This window comes from Ambystoma mexicanum, chromosome 4q, assembly GCF_040938575.1.
Source record: "Ambystoma mexicanum isolate Mex_15411 chromosome 4q, UKY_AmexF1_1, whole genome shotgun sequence".
NCBI lineage: Eukaryota > Metazoa > Chordata > Amphibia > Caudata > Ambystomatidae > Ambystoma > Ambystoma mexicanum.
In genome coordinates this window covers 1,077,155,634-1,077,168,254 of record NC_090928.1, presented here as the reverse complement: position 1 = coordinate 1,077,168,254, position 12,621 = coordinate 1,077,155,634, and positions in this window count along the sequence as shown.

Genomic DNA, 12,621 nt, shown 5'->3' with positions numbered 1-12,621 from the left:
TGAAAGATGAACTCTCCATCCTGCATGGATTGCAGGGGCGCATTGATGCCAGTTACTTCACTGGTTTGAAGGCGTGGGAGAGTTCCGGAGAGTATTGACTCTGAGGTTCCTGGCTAGGACCAGTAAGTATCAAGTTCATAGAGTTCAATATGTCCGATGTTCACTCTTGTTCCCCCCTTCCTTCCTTGTCTTGCAGCTGAGTTTGTGAGAAGATGCTCTCGTGGTAGCTGGTGGCGTTCAGGTAAGAGTCTGTATTACCTGACACTGTCCGGTAAATGTTGCACGTGTTTAACGTGTTGTTTTCTCTCTCTTTGCAGGTGCGGCACATGAAGATGTGGAGAGTTATAGAATTATGCCTCCGGTGGTAAATCAGGTAAGTCTATGGTGATAAGAGTTATATTTGTTGGTTTTCTCGGCTCACCTTGTTGTTTTCTTTTGTCCCCCAGTTGCCGGAGTTCGGCGAAGAAATGATAGAGGCAGCGCTGAATCTGAAGATGCTGCGAGGACTGGTGAGTATGGCGCGGCGCTGCAGCTGGAGATGCGACGCGTACTGAAATGATGTTCTTTCCAGGTCCAGAGGCGAGATGGATCCGGGATCAGGTGAGGAATTCAAAAATAGTTCATTTTCTAACCTTGTCCTTTTCTTTCCTCTTGTTTTTAGGAGTTCCAGATTCGAGGCGGCGTGGCAGAAGACTGGATGCTGGCTGCAGGCACGGTGAGCGTTACGCTGCTGGATGCAGAATAACGCGAAGCGTGTGCTGCTGTTCGGGCATGTTTTAAAAAGCCTCCAAAGTAGTTCCAGGTAAGAAGATCCCCAGAACCACATCCGAGTAAAAAATAGTCCCTGTAATAAAATAGTCCCATCCAGGCCTCAGGTTGGCTTGGACTCACTTGCAGCATGGTCTGCATCAGGTAAGTAAAGTCTATGAGCCTGGCGCCTAAGGCGCCAGGACTGATTCGTATGATGAGCCTGGCACCTAAGGCCCAGGACTGAACCCAAACAGCCCCCAGCCGGGGCTGTTGGGGTTTTAATAAGCGTCTGGATGCCTGCTCCCGGAGCTGATGGGCTTGGTCCTGATGCCCGGGGGTCGGCATCATGACACTTCCTTTTAACCCCCAGTATCTACCACATCTTTGTCATTACTTTGCTGGTGAAATGGCTGCCTCTGTGTGACTCAATCCTTTGGGGTAGACCAAAATGTGAAAAGATGTGGTTGATCATCAGGGCAGCTGCTGTCTCTGCCTTGCAGTTTGGGGCCGGGAGACATTCCACCCATTTAGTAAATAAGCATGTCACCTTCAACATGTACTTATTTCCCCTAGAGGAGCGAATCACGGGCCCTATGAAGTCGACTTGCAAATCTGACCATGGCAGTATCATCCCCCTCTTTTGGAGAGGTGCACGGTGTGTGAGGGATGTTGGCTGAAATTGTGTACACACAAGGCACCCCTTCAAGTATTGGTCGAGGTCCTGCCCCATGTGTGGCCAGTATGCAACCTCTCTTAAGATCTCAAGTGTTGTATGAAACCCCCTATGACCGGCGGTGTCCGCATCATAGGCGTGACTTAACATCAGGCTTCAGAATGAGGTAGGAACCACCCACTTGTCTTGGCCAGCTTGGGATTTCCTTACCAACAAACCGTCTTGGATTTGGAACATTTTTGGACATTTCATCAATTCGTCCTCTTTCCCAATGTAATCGGTATCCGTCAGGGGAAAGTTCTCAGGGTCCTCAATGTGTTGGTAAAACTTACCAATTATTGGATCCCCCTTCTGAGCCGTAATCAAATCAGCATCTGGGGTCTCCTTACTCCATTGTGCAGTTGAAAGATCATTGTGAGCATTTGTCTGGGACCTAGTGATAGCAGTGACCTGGATTTTCCCCAACAGGGACTCAATCTCTATAAGATTCCCTTGGATGGCCCCGGTTTTGGCCAGCTGATCAGCTAAGTCATTTCCAGTTTTGTCCGGTCCCTCTACTTTGGAATGACCCTTGATCTTTTTCCAGTAGATGGTCATCCCATTCACGGTGACCAGATCATCAATGCTTTGGATTAACTTCCCATGTTTCAAGGGTTTGTTATTAGCACAGAACATGCCTCTGGTTTTCCAATTAACCAGGTGCTCCACGCACCCGTTCCGTACATAATCTGAATCTGTGATTATGACCAGTTCGTGGAGTTGGTGTTGGACAGCAGTGAGGATGGCTTGATGCACAGCCATCAACTCTGCCACCTGACTACTTCGGGGACCAATGTTGTACCCAGCGGAGGGTTCTGGGGACTAATTCACCCATGCATTCCCTAAGCCGGCCACAAGTTCCTTTTCCCCGTTGTTGCCAACATGGTAAGAGCATCCATCCATATAGACAGTGGGCATTCCCTCACACTTGTCTTCTTCAAAGATTTTGTGTGGGGAATTAAGGTATGCCTCCATGTTGTCCTTGATTTTTAGACTTTCGTCCTCGAGACAGTTTTCTCTGGCACAATCATGCACGTCAGCCAGACCTTGCGCGAGGGGACTCTTCTTGTTATGGCCATATCTGACCTCCACAGGAAAGCCTTGCATTGACAGAATCCAGGAAGTAATTCGGGAATTACTCACATTTCCGGCCCGGATTCTGTCACTTTGGAGATATTGCAGAAGCTGGTGTGGAGTCTCAACTATGATGTGTTCCCCCTGGATAAACGGGCGGTAATTCTTCAATGCCCACACTGTTGCCAGGAGTGCCTTCTCACAATCGTTGAATTTTTCCTCCACAGAGGATAAAGTTTTGCTCGCATAGGAGATTACTTTATTGACCTTGTCATGCTTTTGACATAATACTGCAGTCAAGCATGTATTAGAGAACCCTGTCTCCAAGAAAAACTCCTTGTTTCTGACAGGGTAATCTAGGCAAGGCGCTTGTGAGAGGCTTCTTTTGAGCTGTCTTACTGCCTCGGATTGTTCTGGACCCCATTCCCACTTGACCCCTCCCCTTCACCAGTCTGTTGTCCTACTGCTTTTACTGTCACGTCTGGAATTTTGTTGTTCTGGAAGTGAAATTCTACTTGGTCAGATTTTTGTTCAACCATGTGGCAGGTGCCGTTTAAACTAACATGGTTGACACTCTGTTTTAATTTCATTGGTCGGCTAGACTGGGTCCAGAGGACCTTGTTTACGCAATATATTAGGGGTGACAACCTTCTCAGGAGGTCATTCCCTAGTAAACAAGGGGTGCCCTCTGGAGTCACTACTATGACCGGATGTTTCATCTTGTGTCACCCAATTTTAATGTCCAAATCTGCAGTCCCCTCAATGGGAATTTCCTTCCCGTCAAAGTTCTGAAGTTGTCCAGGAAGAGAGGTGAGAGGAATACGGTAATTCTCCCCCCTTCCTGCATTTAGTTCATCAAAGGCCCTTTTGGACAGAAGGGTAGCTTGGGATCCAGTGTCCACCAGAGCCAAAATTGTACCCTGCCCCTGTACTCGTACCGGGGCATAGTATCTTCCCTCCTTCTCCTCAAGGGGGCACAGATAATGCACATTTTTGGGCAACTGGTGGGCTAATTTTTTAGTTTTGGACATTGCGAGAGAAGAGATTTGGGCCGAATTCTGTGGAGAGTCATGGGAATCTGCAAGAAAAAGTTGGCAACTGGAAATCAGAGCCATTGTGGGTTCCCCTGGTTCTGGTTCTGGGCCGCGCCCGCCCCCTTTTTGGAGGCAGTCACCAGGATGGGTTTGAACCAGGGGATTTTGATGCTGTTGGTTCTGGGATGAGATGATGGGCGGCGCTAGCTCAGTCCCCACATCTACCCAGTCTGGATTTGGATCCCTTGGGACCCATTTTTCTTTGGGAGGAGTTCCCCCATCTCTGAAGGAGAAGATCCTTTTCCCCGGATCCTCTGAGGATCCCTCTCCCTCATATTGGAAGATCTGTACCTCCTCCACAAAATGGGTCTGTTTGGGTCCTTTGTTTCTCCTACCTCCTCTCTGCTCCTTGGGTGGCAGACTTTCAAGGGTAGGAGATTTTGTTTCCGGTTCCTGGGTTTCCAGGGGCTGTTTACAAGTGGGGAAGGAAGCTTCCTCCAAGGCTTCACACCCCCTTCCCCTTGTGCCTCCTCCCTGGGAACCGGTGGGTTATCGGGGTGCTGCCCCCGTCATTGTTCTGGAGCACCAGGCCCAGAGTTTGGGGCATTCTGCGCCAGCATGCTCATCTGAGGGTTCTGTTGAGCTCTCAGCATGTGACCCAGATCCCGTGCCATATTTTGGACCTGGCGCTCTAACTGTGAAACCCGCTCAGGCTGATACAGGGTTCGGTTTTCTCCCCTGGGCTGATCCCGGGAAGGGTAGCTATCCCTTCTCTGGTAGTACCCCGAGTTGGGAAGATTTGGGTACCCCTCCACCCTTGGCCTCCCCTCTCCCGGATTAAGTGGTCTGGGCTCAGGGAATTGGGGAAAGAAGGGTGGATGATTTTGGGGTTGGAAATTGGTGTCATGATCTCTGCTTCCAAAAGGTCAGGGTTTTCCCAACTCCCTTGGAAGCAGATCCATAACCCAGGTTCCGAGTGCCAACCAGTCCCAATTGGGACCTTTTGGACCCAGTCCTGGCGCCAGTGGCACCAGGCTCATAAATATGCCCAGTCCCAGCGCTGGAAGCGCCAGGCTCATAATGCTTGGGTGGACTTACCTGCAGCAGACCATGCTGCTTACTTGCCTGCCAGTTGAGCCTCTGATCCTCTTCTGTTTGGAACTACTTTTCCTGTTGGGTGGGGCAGGAGCCACTCCCTAGATTCAGAACACTGGAACTCTTCTGGAAAGCAGGAACTCTTTTCTTACCTAGGCGTGGCTGTGGAAGGAGGCACCTAAGCACTACAGGAGGCTATTTAAACCACACCCGATGGATGAATCTTGCTTTGCGTTATTCTGCATCCTCTGCAGCAGAACGCTCATCGTGTCTTCTGCATCTGATCTTGGGCCTAAGGAAAAAGGCTTACCATCCTGAATCCAGTCTTCAGCAACACCTATAAAGACAAGAAAGAACAGGTTAGCATTACGGTCTTCAGTGACAGCTCTTCACTTACCTGGTCCATCGGCTGTCACCAACGCCTCACGCTGCATTCCGGCATCTGAAAGACAAAGGCTTACCTACTCTTCGTGCGCTCCGGAGGTCTTCACACTGCATTCCGGCATCTGAAAGACAAAAGCTTACCAACTCTTCGCACGCTCCGGAGGCCTTCGGCGCTGCATCCCGCATCTGAAAGACAAAACAAGGTGCGTTTAAAGACATTGGGGAACTTTAATACTCACGTGCCATTACTCCTTTCCACATCTAACCCAGTGGGTATTCCGGCACCCTGCAGCTGCTCCGAACTTGTACCTGCAAAATAAAAAGACAGTTAGAGCGCATCGTGAAGCAGGCAACAAGCGCTTACTTACGTGCTTCCAGGCGCTTCTATTCATCGCACGGGCTCCATCTTCAACTCACTTCAGCCCGGCATCCGCCATCACCGGAACCCTGCAAAACAAGAAACATCATTACTAAAGACTTTAAAGACATTAGAATTACTCGAAACTTACCGTTCGTGCAGTAAACGACGGACAGCAGTCCTCTGAAGTCAAGAGGCCTGCTCCCCTTATCCAGTGAAGAAACTAGTTACAGCACCCTGCCCCGAGGCAGATGGAGAGCACGGCGTTCACTTACCTAAGGTGAGAGCGTTAACCTTTGGGGTTCTACAGGAGAAGAGAAAGGGAAGAAGAGAGAGACATTCAATAACCCAGTTCCTTAATCCCATATTTTCTATCTGCAGACATCTTACCCTTCAAGTCAGACATACAGTGCACAGAGGTCCAGCCCAAAGAGCCAGCCGTGTGTTATACATCACCTTTGCAGATACGGTATACGCCCAGTCAAGACCGGCGCCTCTACGGGAATCAGGTGAGCGTTACAGAACGCAAAGCCTACCACAAAACTCCCGTCCAGGCGCTATGGAAACCTCGGATACCGACCAGCTAGCCCAGTTACTTGGGGAACTAAGGGCAGAAGTGCATGCAGCCCGTCAGGAAACGAACGCTCTAAGAAGGGAACTGATTATTTCCAAGGAGCGAACAGATGATCTCGCTAGACAATTGCTACAGTCACAAGCCGGACAGACCCCGTTACCCGCATCTGGGGGAAATCTTACTTCTACATCCTCTATGAATCCAGTGCAGATCAACCTACCTGGGAATGTACCTCTGGCTCCGCCCGAACGATTTTCTGGTGACCCAAAGAGGTTTGCAGTATTTATCAATCAGTGCCGGTTGCATTTCTTATGCCGGCCAGCAGCCTTTCCAACTGATCAAGCTAAAGTAGCTTTTGTGCTTTCGTACCTTAGTGGTAATGCGGCAGACTGGTCGATCCCTCTAGTAAATCAAGATGATCCGGTCCTCCATGATTTTCAAGCTTTTCAGCTCAGTATGGAAAAACTGTTCGCAAGACATTCACAGGGGCAGGCCTTGGACAATGAGCTTCTTTCGTTGCGACAAGGTAATCAAGACCTTTTGGCTTATATTGCGTCTTTCAACAGATTGATAGTGGAAACTCAATGGCCTGAGGACAAAAGGATTACGCTGTTTTATAGAGGTCTACGTGGAGAGCTCAAAGATGTGTTAGCCCAAGTAGTGAATCCCCCACAAAATTGTTCGGACTATATAGACTTAGTCGTTCAAATAGATCACAGACTGCAGAACAGGAAGGCCGATCGTTCCAAGTTTGATGCTCGAGTATTTTCCAAACCGCCAACTCCTTCCAAAGGAGTAGACTCCGGGGAACCCATGCAAATAGGGGGTCTGAAAGGTCCTCTAACACAAAAGGAGCGGGAAAGGAGAAAACAGTTGCAATTATGCCTTTATTGCGGAAACTCAGGGCACTTTCTTCGAGACTGTCCGGTGAAACCTGCCAAGAAGGCAGTAGGAGCTGCAGTTACCAAAGTTACAAACTCTGAGCAGGGAAACGACCTCGCCCGACAAGAATAGAGGTCCTCTTGCCGAGCGTGAAAACCAGTTCCGTGACCTCGCATTTCGTGATACCTATGGTCCTCATTAGCCCTGATAATCCGGATCGATTACATGCAATTGAAGCTTACGTCGACAGCGGTGCCATCGGCAATTATGTGGATCATGAAATGGTTTTGAGGATGAATCTAACTCTTTGTCCCAAGGCTGTAAAGGACGTCATTACTACGGTGGATGGTACGGAGATCGCCTCCGGGCCAGTAACGCATACCACTCAAGAGGTGACGCTAGTAAGTCAAGATGGACACCATGAGAAGATCGTGTTCGATGTGATCAAGGCCCCTCAGTTTCAGATTATTCTAGGAATACCTTGGTTAGAGAAACACAATCCTCTGATCGATTGGCGAGCAAGAACGGTCCAGTTTCCAGAATGTGTCTCTACTTGTCACCCTCCCCTGGTGTTGCACTGGCAGCAATTTCTTCAGAGACTCCCCAGTTACCTCCCGAATACCTAGAATACCAAGATGTTTTCCGGAAGGATCAGGCTAACTCTCTACCTCCTCACAGGTCTTATGACTGCCAGATAGACCTGATACCTGGATCTACTCCTCCTTGTAGTAGAATTTATGCCCTCACCGAGCCTGAGAACCTTCACCTTCGACAATACCTGGATCAATACCTGGCAAATGGGTTTATTCGTCCTTCCAAGTCCCCTGCTTCTTCAGCTTTGTTCTTCGTTCCAAAAAAGGAAGGAGACCTTAGAACTTGTATAGATTATCGCTCCCTGAACCAGATCACCGTTAAGAATAGATATCCGTTACCTTTGATCCCTGAACTCCTGGACCAAGTCAGAAAAGCATACATATATACAAAGCTGGATCTTACAGGAGCTTACCACTTGGTACGAGTAAAAGAGGGCGATGAATGGAAGACGGCCTTCCGCACCAAGTATGGGCTATTTGAATATCAGGTCATGCCCTTCGGACTTTGCAATGCCCCGGCCGCCTTTCAATATTTTATGAACGATGTTCTCAGAGAGCTCATAGATGTATGTGTTGTTGTTTACATTGACGACATCCTCGTTTATTCTTCATCGGAATCTGAACATCGTAAACACGTGAAAATGGTCCTCGAAAGATTGCGTCAACACAAACTTTTCGCTAAGTTGGAAAAATGTGTTTTCAACGTGACTGAAGTTGAATTCTTGGGATTCATATTATCACCTGGCGGAGTGCGTATGGATTCAAAGAAGGTCGATGCAGTTTTCAAATGGCCATCACCATCCTCCGTAAAAGGTGTGCAAAGCATGTTAGGCTTCGCTAACTTTTACCGCAGGTTTATCCCCGAATTCTCTCGAATAGTCCAGCCCATCACTGCCTTGTTAAAGAAAAACAAACGTTTTGAATGGTCTACCGAGGCGGAACAAGCTTTCCAGGATTTGAAGACTAAATTTATCTCTGCACCAATCTTAAAACACCCTCACCCCGAACTCCCCTACATCGTGGAAACTGATGCTTCAAGCCTTGCCATGGGGGCAGTTCTATCACAAAAGGACCCGGTAACCAATCAGTTGCATCCCGTGGCATTTTGGTCCCGCAAATTCTCGCCTCCTGAAATCAATTACACGATTACTGACAAGGAACTTCTGGCTATCAAGTCTGCCTTTAAGGCTTGGCGGCATTATCTGCTGGGGGCCCGACACACCGTTACTGTGATTACGGATCACCGAAACCTGCAATATTTGAAAACCGCAAAAGCCCAATCCTCTAGACAACTCCGTTGGGCATTGTTCTTTGTCGAGTTTGACTTCATAATTATCTATCGACCTGGTACAAAGAACGGTAAAGCTGATGCCCTTTCTCGGATGGGAGTGGAAGAACACTTGATCAACCCTAAACCTGTACCAATCATTCCCGAACAAAGAATTCTGGGTGTAATCGCCACAGAATCCATAGAGGAAGTTAAGGATAAGGCCAGGCAACTTGTAACTCCAGCAGACATACAGAATTGGCATCTGCAGGGAAAGGACAACTTATTGTATTTCCAAGAACGATTATACCTACCCAGCACAGATTTACAGAAAAAAGTAATCTCTTGTTATCACGATTCTTTAATGGAAGGACATCCCGGTATGGCCAAGACCTCAGAAAAGATCAAGCGCTACTTCTGGTGGCCGTCTTGGAAAAAAGATATCAGAGACTTTATAATGTCCTGTGGAGTATGCGCCCAAAACAAGAGTCAAAAGGAAAGACCAGCAGGCCTCTTACGCCCTATTGACATCCCACCTCGCCCTTGGCATACGCTTTCTATGGACTTCATCACCGATCTACCTCCATGCTCCGGATACAATACGATTCTAGTAATCGTGGACTTATTCTCCAAGATGGCGCATTTCATTCCGCTCAAAGGCTTGCCAACAGCAGCAACTCTGGCCCGAGAATTCCTCGAAAACATCGTCCGACTGCACGGTTTTCCTTCGGTTCTAATTTCGGATCGAGGTAGTCAATTTATTTCTCATTTTTGGCGAAGTTGCTGTCGGTCGGCTCAAATTGATGTGAGACTATCGACCAGTCACCACCCTCAGACCGACGGACAAACCGAGAGGACCAATCAAACTCTGGAACAGTATTTACGCTGCATGCTGCAACAAACTGAAAAAACTTGGAAAGACATCCTTTGGATAGCCGAATATGCCTACAATAACTCTGTCCATTCGGGAACTGGGAAAACCCAGTTTTTTCTTTTGTACGGCAGTCACCCTCGAACCTCGGAGTTGGATCCCCTCCAAGATCTTGAAACACCAGCAGTAGACTACCTGCATTCTACAATCACCCAAGCCTTTAAGGAAGCTGTTTCTCACCTTCAAAGGGCTAAAGAACAATACAAGAAAGGAGCAGATCAACATCGGAAGGAAGCCCCTCAATATCAAGTAGGGGATCAAGTCTGGTTATCCACCAAATATCTAACTCTAAAAGGGCCACGCACATTCAACCCAAGATACCTTGGTCCCTATTCCATCACTACCATAGTAAACCCAGTAGCGGTCAAGTTGGACTTGCCCTCGCACATGAAGATACATCCGATCTTCCACGTCTCTCTATTAAAACCCGTGCAACCTCAAACCCGACTAACTAAATCTCCAAAACCTATCCTAGTTGATGGAGAATTCGAGTTTGAAGTCAAAAGCATTCTGGACTCCAAGATCTCCAAATCTAAACTATTTTACCTAATTGACTGGAAAGGCTACGGCCCCCAAGAGAGATCCTGGGAACCTGCTGAATATGTCCACGCTCCTCGCCTAATCAAAAGATTTCACCGAACATTTCCTGACAAGCCAAAACCCCCGGAGAAGCCCGGTTTGGGAGGGGCCTTAAGGGGGGGTACTGTCATGATCTATGCTTCCAAAAGGTCAGGGTTTTCCCAACTCCCTTGGAAGCAGATCCATAACCCAGGTTCCGAGTGCCAACCAGTCCCAATTGGGACCTTTTGGACCCAGTCCTGGCGCCAGTGGCACCAGGCTCATAAATATGCCCAGTCCCAGCGCTGGAAGCGCCGGGCTCATAATGCTTGGGTGGACTTACCTGCAGCAGACCATGCTGCTTACTTGCCTGCCAGTTGAGCCTCTGATCCTCTTCTGTTTGGAACTACTTTTCCTGTTGGGTGGGGCAGGAGCCACTCCCTAGATTCAGAACACTGGAACTCTTCTGGAAAGCAGGAACTCTTTTCTTACCTAGGCGTGGCTGTGGAAGGAGACACCTAAGCACTACAGGAGGCTATTTAAACCACACCCGATGGATGAATCTTGCTTTGCGTTATTCTGCATCCTCTGCAGCAGAACGCTCATCGTGTCTTCTGCATCTGATCCTGGGCCTAAGGAAAAAGGCTTACCATCCTGAATCCAGTCTTCAGCAACACCTATAAAGACAAGAAAGAACAGGTTAGCATTACGGTCTTCAGTGACAGCTCTTCACTTACCTGGTCCATCGGCTGTCACCAACGCCTCACGCTGCATTCCGGCATCTGAAAGACAAAGGCTTACCTACTCTTCGTGCGCTCCGGAGGTCTTCACACTGCATTCCGGCATCTGAAAGACAAAAGCTTACCAACTCTTCGCACGATCCGGAGGCCTTCGGCGCTGCATCCCGCATCTGAAAGACAAAACAAGGTGCGTTTAAAGACATTGGGGAACTTTAATACTCACGTGCCATTACTCCTTTCCACATCTAACCCAGTGGGTATTCCGGCACCCTGCAGCTGCTCCGAACTTGTACCTGCAAAATAAAAAGACAGTTAGAGCGCATCGTGAAGCAGGCAACAAGCGCTTACTTACGTGCTTCCAGGCGCTTCTATTCATCACACGGGCTCCATCTTCAACTCACTTCAGCCCGGCATCCGCCATCGCCGGAACCCTGCAAAACAAGAAACATCATTACTAAAGACTTTAAAGACATTAGAATTACTCGAAACTTACCGTTCGTGCAGTAAACGACGGACAGCAGTCCTCTGAAGTCAAGAGGCCTGCTCCCCTTATCCAGTGAAGAAACTGGTTACAGCACCCTGCCCCGAGGCAGATGGAGAGCACTGCGTTCACTTACCTAAGGTGAGAGCGTTAACCTTTAGGGTTCTACAGGAGAAGAGAAAGGGAAGAAGAGAGAGACATTCAATAACCCAGTTCCTTAATCCCATATTTTCTATCTGCAGACATCTTACCCTTCAAGTCAGACATACAGTGCACAGAGGTCCAGCCCAAAGAGCCAGCCGTGTGTTATACATCACCTTTGCAGATACGGTATACACCCAGTCAAGACCGGCGCCTCTACGGGAATCAGGTGAGCGTTACAATTGGGTGGATACCTGGGAAAAAAGTTCTGCCCAGTATTTGGTGAATTTCTGCCCTCCTGGGGGAAGTTAGGAGGGAAGTTCCCTGGGTTGGGTGCCTGGTTGGATCCCCCCCTTGGGCTGGAGGAGTCCCGAGCAATGCCAGTGGTTAAGATTCAGTCTAAACCTTCCAGCCATCACCCCTTTGTTTTTGCGGAGTCCACACATAACCCAGGATGGGTCGGTTTCCCTTGTAGCGGGGACTTACATAGTCAGGGGAGCGAGGGACCCCATTTGTGGGACTACCTCCTTGACTACCTGTCTGTGACTGGCCCGAGGGCCTTCTGGGCTGAGAATTATTCAGTGCACGCAGGGTTTTAGGCCCCCCCCATCTCCAAATCTAAAATGGGTCCAACCTTTACCTCTGCCACCTTGGCAGCAGCAGGGGTGCTGGTCAATTTGGGGCTTTTCTGGGCGTTATTTTTGTTTTCTGTGGGCTTCTGCGCCTCATAGATCCGGGTAGCCTGTCCAATGACCCAGTCTAGTGACCTTTTCTCATGAAAATCTCTCAATAGCTGGGTCATTATGTATTTGGGTAAGGCATGGAAAAACGTATTTACAAACTCTTTACTGTCCGTGCGCACCCTTTTGGTAGTCTGCGCAAAGGCACGCTTCAATTCCTGCACACATTCTTGTGGGGCCTGATCCTCCCCACATTGCAAATTGTAGGCTGCCTTGCGAGCCACTTGGGGATTTCTGTGAACAGAAAAATGTTTCAAGATGGCCGCCCTATATGTGGACCATCTTGAATGGTTTTGGTCCTCTAGCC